General features: G+C 40.1%; 1 long non-coding RNA gene across 2 annotated transcripts in view; it reads left to right on the top strand.

Moving 5' to 3' along the window:
- The first annotated feature begins 707 nt into the window (after window positions 1-707).
- The window catches only part of LOC126958033 (uncharacterized), an 85,741-nt gene continuing 72,578 nt past the window's right edge, over window positions 708-13,870 (top strand). Inside the window, exons 1-4 of one of the 2 annotated variants that reach the window (XR_007727044.1) lie at window positions 708-838; window positions 2,154-2,270; window positions 10,028-10,243; window positions 11,475-11,516. This is a non-coding gene — a long non-coding RNA (uncharacterized LOC126958033). Of the gene's footprint in view, window positions 839-2,153; window positions 2,271-6,110; window positions 8,139-10,027; window positions 10,244-11,474; window positions 11,517-13,870 lie in introns of those variants that run through there. The other variant, XR_007727045.1, reaches the window with a different exon arrangement.

The raw sequence follows: 13,870 nt of genomic DNA, 5'->3' as shown, positions 1-13,870 counted from the left end.
ATTTTCTCTGTCAGAAAATTAGGTACTGATTTGCCTATTATTTTTCCCTGTACCAGAACGTACAGATGGACTGGGGATTCCTCTTCCAATTAACCCATTTATGCCTGAGGTTACAATTTTTGGAATTTATGGAATCAGACCTTGGTGATGACCTTGAGCAGTAGGATATAAATAATTCCCACGTGCTTAGCATTCCAATAATGGAACACTAGGCATAAATAGGTGAAGGGCCATTAGCTTATAGAAAACGATAATCGAAGACAACAAAACAGTATTATCCTGGGGGCTTAAAGAAATTAAAGTGAGCATTGGATGTGGTCATCAATAGGACATTTCCCTTTCTTGTCTTTTCTGATTTCTGTATCCAACCCCAGGCTTTCATCATTGAGAATGAAGTAGCCAGAAGGGACAATTACCAGAGATAATAACTTATCTTTGATTTTAAAACATTAGGGAATTTTAATTAAGATTTATTGATAAATACATTGAATTTAGTTTGATTAGAATTACAGCTTTAGCTTGGCCTAAAAATGCTCCACCTTTCTGGGATCCTCCCTTCAGTGTTCTGACTCTTGGGCCACATGTGTATTTAGCTCCGTGACAAAGAGCCTTGGCTCCTTCAGGCACGATGCCCACATCATCAAGGTTAGAGGCGATTATAACTGATATGGGTTGCAGTCTGTCTCTGTCCTTGTAAATTCTGGATTGTACTTGCTCACTCCTACTTTATATCTTATCTTCTCTTCCTGCAGACCCATGCTGTGGACTTCAAGCTCCAGCATCGTGCACAAAGACAACAGCCTTACAAGGACTGCTTAACCAGCCCCCATTGTGTCAGGTCAAATTTCCATAAGAAACCCACTCCTCCTGATCAAAACACACACACACACACACACACACACACACACACACTCTTCCTAATGGTTTTGCTTCTCTGATTGAATTAATATTACTAACATTAATCTTGTTATGCAGGTATCAAAGAACTAGGTAGGATTGTCTCAAACTCTATTCATTCCCTGTAGAAGTTCAAAGTCCTCCCTAAGTTTTCTCCAAATTCTGTGAAGTCCACATTTTCATGGTCACTTTTGGCATATCTAATTTACACAAAAGACCCTACAAAGCACTTGTGAGTATAATGTATTTATTAAAAATTTTGATGGCATGGGCAGACAGAAGTGCAGTTCATGTTGAAACAAAAATAATTTCAAATTTAACTTCACTCATCCTTATTTGTAAAATGTTTCTCCACTATCCCATCCTTAGATAATAGATACCCTTCTCTCATCCTATAAAATCCCCAGCTTCTTGGTGCCTCTCTCCTTCCGCTTTTTCCCTTCTGCTTTCTTTTTCTCCTAATACCCCCATCCTCTTGTTTGCAAGTGCAGACAAGCTTAACTATCTCTCTTTTATGCTAAGATTATTGTGGACATATGTCCATGTCCTCAGGATCGAACCTTCTATTCCCGATGGCTATTTTTCCAAGCCAAGTACTGTTGCAATTGTTAAGAAAACAAAAATGTTACCTGGTTACAGTGATAACAGGAGCCGGAAGCATACGTTTAGTGCTTACTATGATCCAGACTCCAAAGGCTCTTTGTCTTGTCTCATGAGATTCCCACAAAAATTCAGTGAAGCCCGGCCTTATGAGTCCTTTTAACAATCTTGAGATCGGATCATAGAAAGTAAAAAATAAAATAATAAGGCCGGGCGCGGTGGCTCAAGCCTGTAATCCCAGAACTTTGGGAGGCCGAGACGGGCGGATCACGAGGTCAGGAGATCGAGATCATCCTGGCTAACACGGTGAAACCCCGTCTCTACTAAAAAAATACAAAAAACTAGCCGGGCAAGGTGGCGGGCGCCTGTAGTCCCAGCTACTCAGGAGGCTGAGGCAGGAGAATGGCGGGAACCCGGGAGGCGGAGCTTGCAGTGAGCTGAGATCTGGCCACTGCACTCCAGCCTGGGCGACAGAGCGAGACTCCGTCTCAAAAAAAAAAAAAAATAATAAAATAATAAAAAAGCAATTACAAAACCTAATATTTATTGAGTTCTTATACATCAGACACTGTTTTAAGCCCTTAATGTGTTTTGTTTTGTTTTTACATTGACTCTTCACAAGTCTACTAGTTAAAAAAATTATCCCCATTTTACAGATAAAGAAATTGAGACAGAAAATTAGGCAATTTTCTCATAATACATAAGAAGTGGTGCCAGGAAAGAAATGGAAACCAGGCTGCTTGAATCTGGAACTCAGAATACTGTTTGAGAAGGTAAGAAGGTGTTTAAATGTTTCACATGTAGTCAGTTTCCTAACTCAACTTCATGACACCTTTCCTGGCTGACCGAATATTTCAACCATCCTTACATTTTATATTTTTCATCCCTGTTTAATTTTTTCTCATGGTACTTAATACTGACACGTATTTTACTTATTTTTTTTAATATTCTGTCCCCACTACTAAGATGTAAACTCCATGAGGGGAGGGACATTGCTGTCTGTTTTACTCACGATCTCACCTCCAGGGCTGATAGGAATGCCTCGCATGTAGTAGATGCTCAGTAAGTAGTTACAGAATGAATGAATAAATGAACATATGCATGTATGAAGACCTGCTTACACAGAGGACAGGGCCTTCTTGTTAGGTTTTGCAGATACGTCAGGAAAACCCCTTTTGAATGGAATTTGAAAAGGCTCTAAATTGGTGGGCTGTAAATGTGATCAGACTCATGTTGGGAGATCTTCAAATACTGGGCTCATTTTCAGTTCACCTCATGTTCCCTTCTGTTCTCCGCCTCCCCTAGGTGTATATGTTTAACTCTCTCCATCCCGGTTTAACTGCCTTCTCTGTGGGCCTATTCTCTAGGAAATTCTTTGGCCAGTTTACTTTTCCCATGTATAAGATGGAGATAATTTTACTTTTAACAACTTCAGCAGGATTTGGAAGAGATCATGGAGATGATAGGAAACAAAACAAAGTATTGAATCTTAGGAAGACTGGCTATGGAAACATAAATGAAAATTAAGATAAAATCCTTTTATCAGTCATCTACCTCTCCATAATTTGAAACTTTCATCTCAACGAAATAACACATAAGGCTTTGTAGAAATGATGACTTTTGTGACTCGTTGCTATTTTGACCTTTAAACAATTTTTAAAAATTATTGTTAGAAATTACCTAGCATGTATATTTAGAATTCTTTTTGTTTAATGAGGAAGTTACTTTTTCAGTTTGATTTTTCTATTTAGGCTGGTAAAATGTATTAAAATTGTGTCGTGAGTTAACTACAAAGATAGTATCCACTTATTAGGTCAACAAACATTCTCAAACATTTTTTTATGGCAGACATCATTTTGGTAATTAAGACAGCAAAAATGTCAGTGAGAAAAACAGAACCCTGGGTTCTTGTATCATTCACAGAGAGATGTTTTTTAGAGATTGGTTATTGTATTAGCTTGTTAGGGTTGTCACAACAAAGTACCACAGACTGGGTGGCTTAAACAACAGACAGTTAATTTCTCACAATTTTAAAGACCAGCCATCTGAGATCAAGGTGTCATCAGGATTGGTTTCTCCCGAGGCTTCTCTCTTAGGCTCGTAGGCGGCCATCTTCTTTTTCTGTCTAAATGTGATCTTTCCTCCGTGCCCATCTGTGTCCGGATTTCCTCTTCTTATAAGTCATTGAATTAGAGCCTCACCTCAATGACTTCGTTTTAACTTCTTTGCCTCTTCAAAGCCCTATCTCTGAATACTGTCACATTCTGAGGTCCTGGTACTGGACATTAGGGCTTCACTATATGAATTTTTGTGAGGACACAGTTTAGCCCATAGCACTTCTTATATTGCCAGTCTCTTTGGGTTTCCTTTTACTTGTTTAAAATAACAGTGGTGCTTGCTATACCTGTTATTAACACATCACTTAGTGGTTTTCTTTCTTTATGATTATTGCAACTAGGTGGAAATAAACCTCGCTTTGGGAGTGACAGTAATATCAGAGGTCATAGATGGACCAAACTTTGATTAGCATTGCACAAACCCACCTAAATGGACAAGGGAACTGTTTTCTAAGATTTAAGCTTTTTGGAAAGTATCACACAGCTGAGCATTTCTTAAAGGGACTACTAAAATTATTGAACCAGACTAGACTTTTGACTAGATGGAATTCAAAGTTAATTTTCCTCTGGCAACCAATGTGTAGAAACTTGGAAGACAAATTTCAGGTAAAATAGAGGAGTTTAGATCCCATCACCATCATTATTATTGTCAACATCATTTTTACCATGTCACAGTGGATGCTTTTACACTCTTTTCTTCTCCTTGTTCTATTTTCTTCCCAACAAGTTTGTGAGCTGCTTGTGGGTAGGAAGTCATTTAAGACTGTTGTCCATGTCCATTTAGGCTTTGCATGATGCTGGGCACAGAGCTGGGGCTTGGAAAGCACTCATTGACCAACTGCAAACTGGTTGCTGAACATGACAGGCAGAGGGGAATGGTGGTGGAAGAAGGATAGTAGGGAAGGGAATAGTTGACTGGCATGGCATAGCGAAGAGTGAGTCCCCAGGTGATGATGGCACTCTTGCCCTTGATCCAGCTATTGATGGAAGTCGCTGTGGAGTTCTGATGAGAAGAAAGAGATGACTTTGTGGCTGCATGAAAAATGGGCATCAGAGCAGGATTTCTCCAGTTTTATGAAATATAGACTTGTCATGATCTGCAAAAGAGGTGAATTATTAGTTTCTCCTCAGCTTTAATCCGTACTTCACCATAGAAAACGCAAATGGTGGCAAGTGGGTAGGGAGAGAAGTGGGATCAAAACCGAGTTTCCACTAACTTCCTCTGACAATGGTTATAGTAAAACATTCTGACTAGGAAAAGATTAATCTCCGTTTGCAAAATTAAAAAGAAAACAAAAAACATGTGGAAAATATTATGTTGATGCATGTTTTGCTGAACAGATGGTGACGGTCCACAAACTTCTCAAGGATTTCCCTTCGAGGATGAAAGGAGAACATTTTAATTTGGCTGAGTAACCTAGAGTCACTGAATCTGTTATGATCTTGTCTTGTCTCTTCTTACAGAAATCCTTTTTATTGCCAAATTGTGGATTTTTCTTCCAATAATTTTTAACAAATTACTTTAATCTGGAATACCCAATTAGCACACAAATGTGATGTTTCTTTTTCTGCTAGTTTAGTGTTTCTCCACAGGCAACACCTCATCTTTGTATTTTACATATTTATGATTCTTGTTTTGAGTCCCTGAAAGCACGTCAGATATAATGTAGACTGGCCACTTATTCAAATCTATATTTTACAACTGGGGAAACCGAGGGCTGGAGGCTTCTGTGACCCTCCTCAACATTTCACAATGAGTCACAGCTGAAGAAACATTAGAAATGGATTTCTTGAGTCTGAAGTCATTGACCTTTCACTAGCCTTTTTAGAAACTGTGATTCTTGATGTACTTGAAACCTATTTACTTCTGTATTTTCTTTTTCTGTGCTCTCTCTCCTTTTTGAAGAGTCTAAAGAAGACATAGGGAAGAGATTTTCCCATAGAGATCCCCCGATTGTTGGTTTCCTTTGAAATGAAACCACAGCTTTTCAAGTAGAACTTCGCAGAGGTTTATAAGAGGAGCCTGCTACACAGCTGAAGGAGGAAGAGGAATGATTGGTTATTAATTTAGCACTTTCCTTATGTCATCAGTCATTTCTTCTATCAGGGGACATTTTCTTTACTAGAAAAGAAAAAAAAAGTTAAAATTAAGGACAGCAAGCAGTGGCCAACTGTTTACCATTGATTGAGGTCTGGGGACAGGTGTTTAGGATTTTATTTACTCCGCTGCTCCCTAATGACTGCCCTCCTTTTTCTTCTTTTTCAGAAAAAACTTTTTTTCTTTTTCTTTTTTTTTTTTTTCTGAGACCGGATCTCGTTCTGTCACCCAGTGCTGGAGTGCAGTGGTGTGATCACGGCTCACTACAGCCTTGCCCTCCTGGGCTCAAGCGATCTTCCCACCTTAGCCTCCTGAGTAGCTGGGACAAGAGGCACACACCACCACACCCATCTAATTTATTTTTATTTTAATTTTTTTGTAGAGATGAAGGTCGCACTGTGTTGCTCAGGCTGGTCTCAAACTCTTGGGCTCAAGCTATCCTCCTGCCTCGGCCTCCCAAAGTGCTGGGATTACAGGCATGAGCCACTGCACTGGGTCTGAAAAACAGAAACAAAAAACAAAAACAAAAACAAAATCTTAACATATCTGTCCTCTATCTAGACTTATCTAGAGTGCCTCCATGAGATAGGCGGCCTTACAGAGATCCAAGTGAATCTGGGCCCATCTTGTTGATGCTGAGGTTTGGTACCTGGTGCTGATCAGGGAGGGATGACTTGAATCTGCATTGATTTGTAATTCCAATGTACTCCAAACCTCTGAATAGGCCTGGAGACTGTGACCTGGAGCTGCACTAGCTGGCTGATTCTTCTTTCCCTTATTTAATGATCCTTATGGATAATTGGAAGGTTGTCCTGATACGATGGCCACTCTTCAATTATTGTACACATCCCTTTGGTCTTTATTTTCCGTTTTTATTCCCTTCTCTCAAATATTCTTGCATACATTCACACTTTACTCCTATAGTCTCTACTGCAATTCCTATAGTCTCTACTGCAATTCATTGCTTAAAGCTTTCTAACACCAGGAGTAAAAGAAGAAAGAGATGTTCTGCTGCTATTAACATGAGTAGCTCAAAATAAATTTGGAGTGTGAGTGTTTTAAAATCCAAACACTCTTATGAATTTCTGTTTCCATCTCCAATTTAGAGTGAAATATCAGGAAGAAACAAGGAGAAAAGTAGTTGATTTATGATGTAGTTAAGAAATGCTAGATGGTTTGCACAGATCATCTCATTTAATCCTCACAACAACCCTGTGAACTGATTACTATTATTAGCCTCATTTTGTAGACGGAGGGACTATCAGCTTGGCAGCTCCACTGAGGCAGTACTCTCATCTTCGTATCCCCAGGGCCTGGCATGTGATCCTTAGCACAGCGTTTAATAAGTAATTAATGAATGTGAGTGGCTGAATTCTCCCCGAATTTATCCATTTTGACCCCTGGATCTTTATCACACCTAGCTTTTCTTTTCCATCTTGCCTTTGAAGTCTTTCCTTCCTCCTTGACTATTTTCCATTTCTCACCTCTTTCCAAAAAGAGCTTGAGGTGGTTCACAAATATATACATATGTATAAATACACATGTATTATTCAACACTATAAAAAAATAAATGAGGCAATCAGGGAGAGTTTGCACTTATTTTTTCTTCTCAGATTTATCTTCACTTGCCTTGACAAAGAAATACCACTCAAGGTTTTTACTGCGGATTTTCTTACACTTAAACTAAATATATAAGCTGGTTTTCAAAGGTGCTGGCCACATATACTGTTCCCTTGTGTTGATATTCCAATGTCTATGTCACCTGAGATGGCTTTAGTGAAACATTTGTCGCTGTCCTTCCAACAACTACCCAGTTGTCAGTCAAAAATTAAGCAACTTATATGGGGTTAAAGTTTCAGGTAATTTACCCATCAGATAGTGGTGTATTTTCAAACTATGCTCCAAAGATCTCTGAAAGTTCCATAGAATTAGGTCGGGACAAACTTGGAGGATAAATGAAGCTCAGACAATGAATAGGGCTCTGGGTTCCTTGTCTTTGTTTCAACCAGAAAATCTTTACTTTTATACTTTTTGTATTTGGGTTCTCTTTTGAAAATTTATTTTCAAAATAAGGATAAAAAGCCACAACTCTACCACTTTATTCCATTTTTATTCATGTCTATTTCTCATTAAATGTCCACATCATTAGCCTAAGTCCAACATCATGTATTACCTAGTTCTGTTTTCTTTAGAAGCTTTGAAAAATCCTTTTCATCCTCTTCCCTTTTATCCAGTATTCAAATATATGCTGACTCTGTAATTTTTCTATGTCATCTTTTTAATGCCTGGCTTAAAAAAAGAAGATATGCAAGTGAAATCAAGAAATGACTCAGAGGCCAACATTTATTTAAGGAATTCCTGAGAATGGACTGTGTGGTCTGCAGAGACACATGCACATTATACATAATGCACTTGGGCTCTCTAAGGTAACTAGAGGTCTTAAAGGTGTAAAATCGAAATATCTTGAAATTAAAACAAAACTCCAGGGCTGCTCCACTTTTGGATATCAATGGCTCCTGTATGAAAGGAATTGAATTTGAGTGTTTTTGTGTTGGTCCTGAGGACGAAGGTATTGGTTTCTTAGAAAGTCCATCTATGGTAAAGTATCACCTCTCTCCCACAGGTCGACAGTCTTGTGTCTCAGTCCTCTTTGTCTCAGGTAGTGGATTAGGTTGTCAGTACTTTGCAAATATCTTGCTTAGCCCCAGACACCGATTGCTCTCCACTTGTTTCCTTCCATTTAATTCTCCTGTCTTACAACCAACATAGTTTAATTAACTTCACCTTGACTTGCGATGAACTATAAATAAGCTATATTTTCCATGGGTTCCTAGAATGTCCAGGGCAATAGACTTAGGGACACCCCTGGGAATTTTATAGCAAGATAACATGGAACCCGTGAGGAGAAACATAAAACAAAAACAAAACTCCGTGGTGAAAATAACTAGATTCGGGGAAAACAAAAACAACAAAACAAAACTCCAGAGGGATATGAATTTGCAGCCTGTTTGGGCAACAGATTCCTAGTTATACATTTTTCAAAACTGTAAAAAGTAAGCAAGAAACTCCTCCCACATTGTGGAATATATACACTAGCAAAACCAGCTGTAAAAGCATTCTGAAACTTAGGCTTGGGGTGGAGAGACAGAAGTGCGTGTGTGTATACGTGAGCGTGTGTGCGGGTGTGCGTGTGAGCATGTGTGAGGTGGATTACAAGAGGAGTGAGAGAGAAGATGGTGATAACTTTTAAGAGGATGATTTGCAAAGTGGCCTGCATGTTGATTAATCTTTAGAAAAGTGCTGAGCCCTGGAAAGTCCCAGACAGTGGAATCTAGCTAAGTTTAGCAATTCAAAGGGCAGCCGTGAAAGGGAAAGGGGGTTCCCAAAGGTCAAAATGCAGGCTGAGGAATGTGGAGAAAAAGAACCGTCTCCGTTTGTTTTAGGGCTTGGGGAAGGATGAAATATTAAGGTCTATTTAAAATGTACAGATAGCAGCAGGACGCGGTGAGTCACACCTGTAATCCCAGCACTTTGGGAGGCTGACGCAGATAGATCACTTGAGGCCAGGAGCTCGAGACCAGCCTGGCCAACATGGTGAAACCCTGTCTGTACTAAAAATACAAAAATTAGCTCGGCGTGGTGGCACATGCCTGTAATCCCAGCTACTTGGGAGGCTAAGACACAAGAATTGCTTAAACTTGGGAAATCGAGGCTGCAGTGAGCCAAGATCATGCCACTGCACTCCAGCCTGGGCAACAAAGCAAGACTCTGTCTAAAAAGAAAAAAAAAAAGTACAGATACCCAGGTTGTGTTTAGCTCCTCTTGACTCTCTGGCCCTTTTGGTGACATTCCACTGGTATCTGCCTGTCTCTCTACCCCTCATCCCTGTGGTACTGGCTTCATAAAACATAAGGGGCATGGTTACCTCTCGATTCTTGTCTTAGGATGGGCAGCTTAGCCTATATGCCAGGCTTACTTGATCAGTAAGCCACAAATATTTGTTTAGCATATGTATTCATATGCCAGGCCCAGTACAGGAACTATGAAATGCAACCAGCCTCTGCTGCTGACTTTGGACTGATACTCTTTAAATATCTGTTTTAACTATTATTTAACCAGGGCCACTTCTTTAATTGCTTGTGTGATGGGCGGAATTCCAAGGTGGCTCCAAGACGCTTGCCCCCAGTATCACTGTGCTGGTTATATTGGTTTATGTGGCAAAAGAGGTTTTGCGGGTATAATTACGGTTATTAATCAGTGGACCATAGAAGAGATTATCGGGGTGGGTCTAATCTAACCATATTACCACTTAAAGTGTTCTCCAGCTGGTCGTGGGGAAAAAGTCAGAAATTTGAAGCAAAGGAAGGATGTGAATGCCACTGCTGGCTTTGAAGATGAGAAAGGCCAATGCAAGGAGCAGAGATCAGCCTTTAGGACCTGTGACCAACTCCCCACTGAGAGCAAGGAAAGCAGGGACCTCAGTCCTGCCGATCATAAGGAACTAAACTCTGCCACCAACTTGAATGTGCTTGTAAGTGGATTCTTCCCCAGAGCCCAGCTTTGATTTTAACTTCCTGAGACCCTATCTACAGAAACCAGTAGAGGCCCTCTGGACTTTTGACTTACAGACTGTGAGATAGTAAATGAGTATTGTTTTAAGATGCTAACTCTGTGGTAGTTTGTTATGCAGCAATAGAAAATGAATGTAAGGTCGGATGTGGTGGCTCATACTTGCAATCCTAGAACTTTGGAGCCCAGTGTGGGCGGATCACCTGGGGCCAGATGTTGAAGACCAGCTTGGGCAACATGGCAAAACCTTGTCTCCAAAAAAAAAAAAAAAAAAAAAAAGATACTAGCCGTGGTGGTACATGCCTGTAGTCTCAGTCTCAGCTACTGGGGAGGCTGAGGTGGGAGGATCACTAGAGCCCAAGAGGTCAAGGCTGCAGTGAGCCAAGATTGTGCCACTGCACTCTAGCCTGGGCAACAGAGTGAGACCCTGTGTCAAAAAAAGACAGACAATCAGAAAGAAAGAAAGAGATAAAGAGAGAGGGAGAGTGGGAGAGAAGGAGAGAGAGAGAAGGAGAGAAAGGAAGAAAGGAAGGAAGGAAGGCAGGAAGGGAGGAAGGAAGGAAAGAAGGAAGAAAGGAAGGAAGGAAGGGAAGGAAGGTGAGTATAGCTCATTTCCAGAGTTTCAGTGCAGCCCGTAGTTGTACTGTGCAATTTGCAGTGTCATAAGAAAAGGTTTATGAGGAGACTTTATTTGTTTTTAGTTTAATTATTATTATTTTTTTTTTGGAGGCAAGATCTTGCTCTGTGACCCAGGCTGGAGTGCAGTGATGTGATCACAGCTCATTGCAGCCTCAATTTCCTGGGCTCAAGTGATCGTCCCACCTCTCAGCCTCTCGAGTAGCTGGGATAACAGGTGTGAGCCACCATGCCTGGCTAAGTTTTTGGTGTGTGTGTGTGTGTGTGTGTGTGTGTGTGTGTGTGTGTGTGTGAGAGAGAGAGAGAGAGAGAGAGAGGGAGGACGTTGTTTTGTCATGTTGCCCAGGCTGGTCTTGAACTCCTGGGATCAAGTGATCCTCCCGCCTCGTCCTCCCAAAGTGCTGGGATGAGAGGAGTGAGCCACCACGCCCAGCCTTAGCTTAAGTTTTAAAAATTCCATTTGGGCTCCTGTCAGTTTTGTTGGGGATAGTCTATGGCAGATACTGTTGACTGACTAATTATTCCTTGCTAAAGGGACCCTAATTTTTTTCCCCCAGTGCAGATCCTTTGATTCCATGGAAGGCATGCCCAAGTCTAAGGTGAGCAGGCTTATGATCCAATTCTGGCCAATGAGATTTAAATAAAAGGCTGTTGAGGGGCTTTGGGAAAAATTTTACTTCTTGATATAAGAGACAGAAGCTGAGAAGAAAAGCTCTGCATCGCACTGTCACCTGCTTCCTGCCTTCCAAGGTGATGTGATGATGTGCTGCAACCGTCTTGTGACTATGAGCAGGAGGCCTTGAGAATCACAGAAATGCTGACTAAGGGCCTTGATGCCTTGGAACCAATGCTACTACTCACACCTAGATTAGAGAATTATATTTATTTGTTTATAATCTATATAATTATAATTATATAGATTAGTTAGAGAAAAATATTTATTTGTTTCAACTGTAGTTCATTGAGTTTTAATGGTTTATAGCTGAAAGCCATACAGAATTTGGGTCCTGGAAGTGGAATACTGCAGGAAACACACTTTTTGATAGGTCAGAGTGGAGGTTGCAGACTCAACTCTCAGGCAGGAAAACCTTCAGTATAGCAAACTATTTAAGCAACCATTGGTTTTATCTGTCTTATAATGCAGACCACAGGTTGACTGAGGTTGGAGTGGCCTGGGAAATGAAAGGAAAAATTCAGGATGTTCCTTTGTGTTGGGTTATTTTAGTGGCTGTTAGCAAAAAAAGTCCTACTATGAGAGGACCAAGTTAGATAGGTCATCTCTAATCTGAGAGGAAAGAAAGTATGACTGCTTAGAAAGATGCTTTCTAAATGTGACCTACCGTCGAAATGAACAGAATTCCATGCTTTGTAGGGCTGGAGAAGGTGTCTTTGATATCTCAAGTTAAAACAAGCAGGGGCAGGAAAGTGGCAGCTTTAAGACCGATAAAACTGGATATTTTTTAGCACAAAAACCTGATTGTGTGAGTTAAACACCAGAGGATTTAGAAGAGTGCAGGATCTAGCTGCAGAGAGACAAGGATTCTTAGCCTCAAAGACTGTCTAGACGAGATCTTTAGCTGTGGTTACTAATGCAAGGAATTGACCAGACACAAATAGACGGAATCTACTAAGTTTTTGAGAGGACCTTTATTGCTAAAGATACTCCAAGCCTCACCAATAACTGCATGTAATTATTGAACCCCAAAGGCAATCTTTAGCTGTCTGAATTTGTACGAACATGCAGGGGTTGCTAACATTCGAGAACTTTCTCTTGAATGCTCATTTCAGAAACAGGCATTAAAAATAGTGATTAAGGAATATCTTTCTAGAGGGAAGAACCAGAGGCTATGGAAGAAAAATCTGGAGATTTTCGTCAAGAATAGAACCAGGAATTGTCAGATTGACTAATCAAAGACTGTCTTCATTGAGAGGGCAGGCATTTCTCACTATGCCTTCCTAACAGAATGAAGTATATGCTGGCAAATATTAAAGATTTAGTCTTTTCCAACAATTGTATATTAGATGTGTTGGAAGCACATCTGATTTTTGGAGAAAATTTCCAGACCTAAAAGAACTTTATCTCTGGACCAAATGAAGATTGAACATTCCCTAGAGATACTACATTTGGAAGTGAATGTAGTAGTTAGAGGAATGCCGTAGTTTTCCTCCCTTGGGGAGAAGGGTAAGTACACCTAAAAACAGCATGTGTAGGAAGAAGGATGTGTGTGGATGTCAGATTGTAAAGGGCTGGACTGTGGCAGGCACTGTGAGCTGGCTACCTAAAAGCACTATTTACCCAGCTTTCTTCCATATTAATGATCTTAGTCATCCACCTCCACACTCCCTGCTCACCACCCCAGCACTTTTTGGACAGAATTCCCTTGATTTCAGGAATAGTGAACTTAGTCATAAAACCTGTTGTGGGCATGTGATCCAAATCTAACCAATAATACAAAAGAAGATGCCTTCTAGAAGTTTCTGCAGGTAAATAGTCCCACTTTTGACATGTTATTAAATTGCTAAACTTAAACAGCAATCACCTAAGTCTAAATTTGTTATGTGAGATGAAAGAAATTCTTATTTAAGTCACTATTTTTGTTTATTTTTATTTCTTATAGGCAAACATTTCTGTTACAATTGAAAATTTATATTTTTGTCATTATGTAAATCAGGGAGTTGCCAAATTATAGTGTGTGCATCCAATCCAGTCCACTACCTGTTTTTGTAAATGGTTTTAGTAGAATATAGCCACTCCCATTCATCTATATAGTTGATGGCTGCTTTCACACTACCACTCAACAAGTTGAGTAGTTGCAACAGAAACCGCACAGCCTGCAGAACCTAAACAAATTCCACCTGACCCATTATAGAAAAATTTGCCAACTCCTGCTCTAAAGAGTCATACGTAGAAGTCAGTTTAAGTGGAATAAAATATCACTTGTTTTAATAATAT

This window comes from Macaca thibetana, chromosome 7, assembly GCF_024542745.1.
Source record: "Macaca thibetana thibetana isolate TM-01 chromosome 7, ASM2454274v1, whole genome shotgun sequence".
In the NCBI taxonomy this organism is placed as follows: Eukaryota; Metazoa; Chordata; class Mammalia; order Primates; family Cercopithecidae; genus Macaca; species Macaca thibetana.
This window is presented reverse-complemented; position numbering and strand designations above follow the sequence as displayed.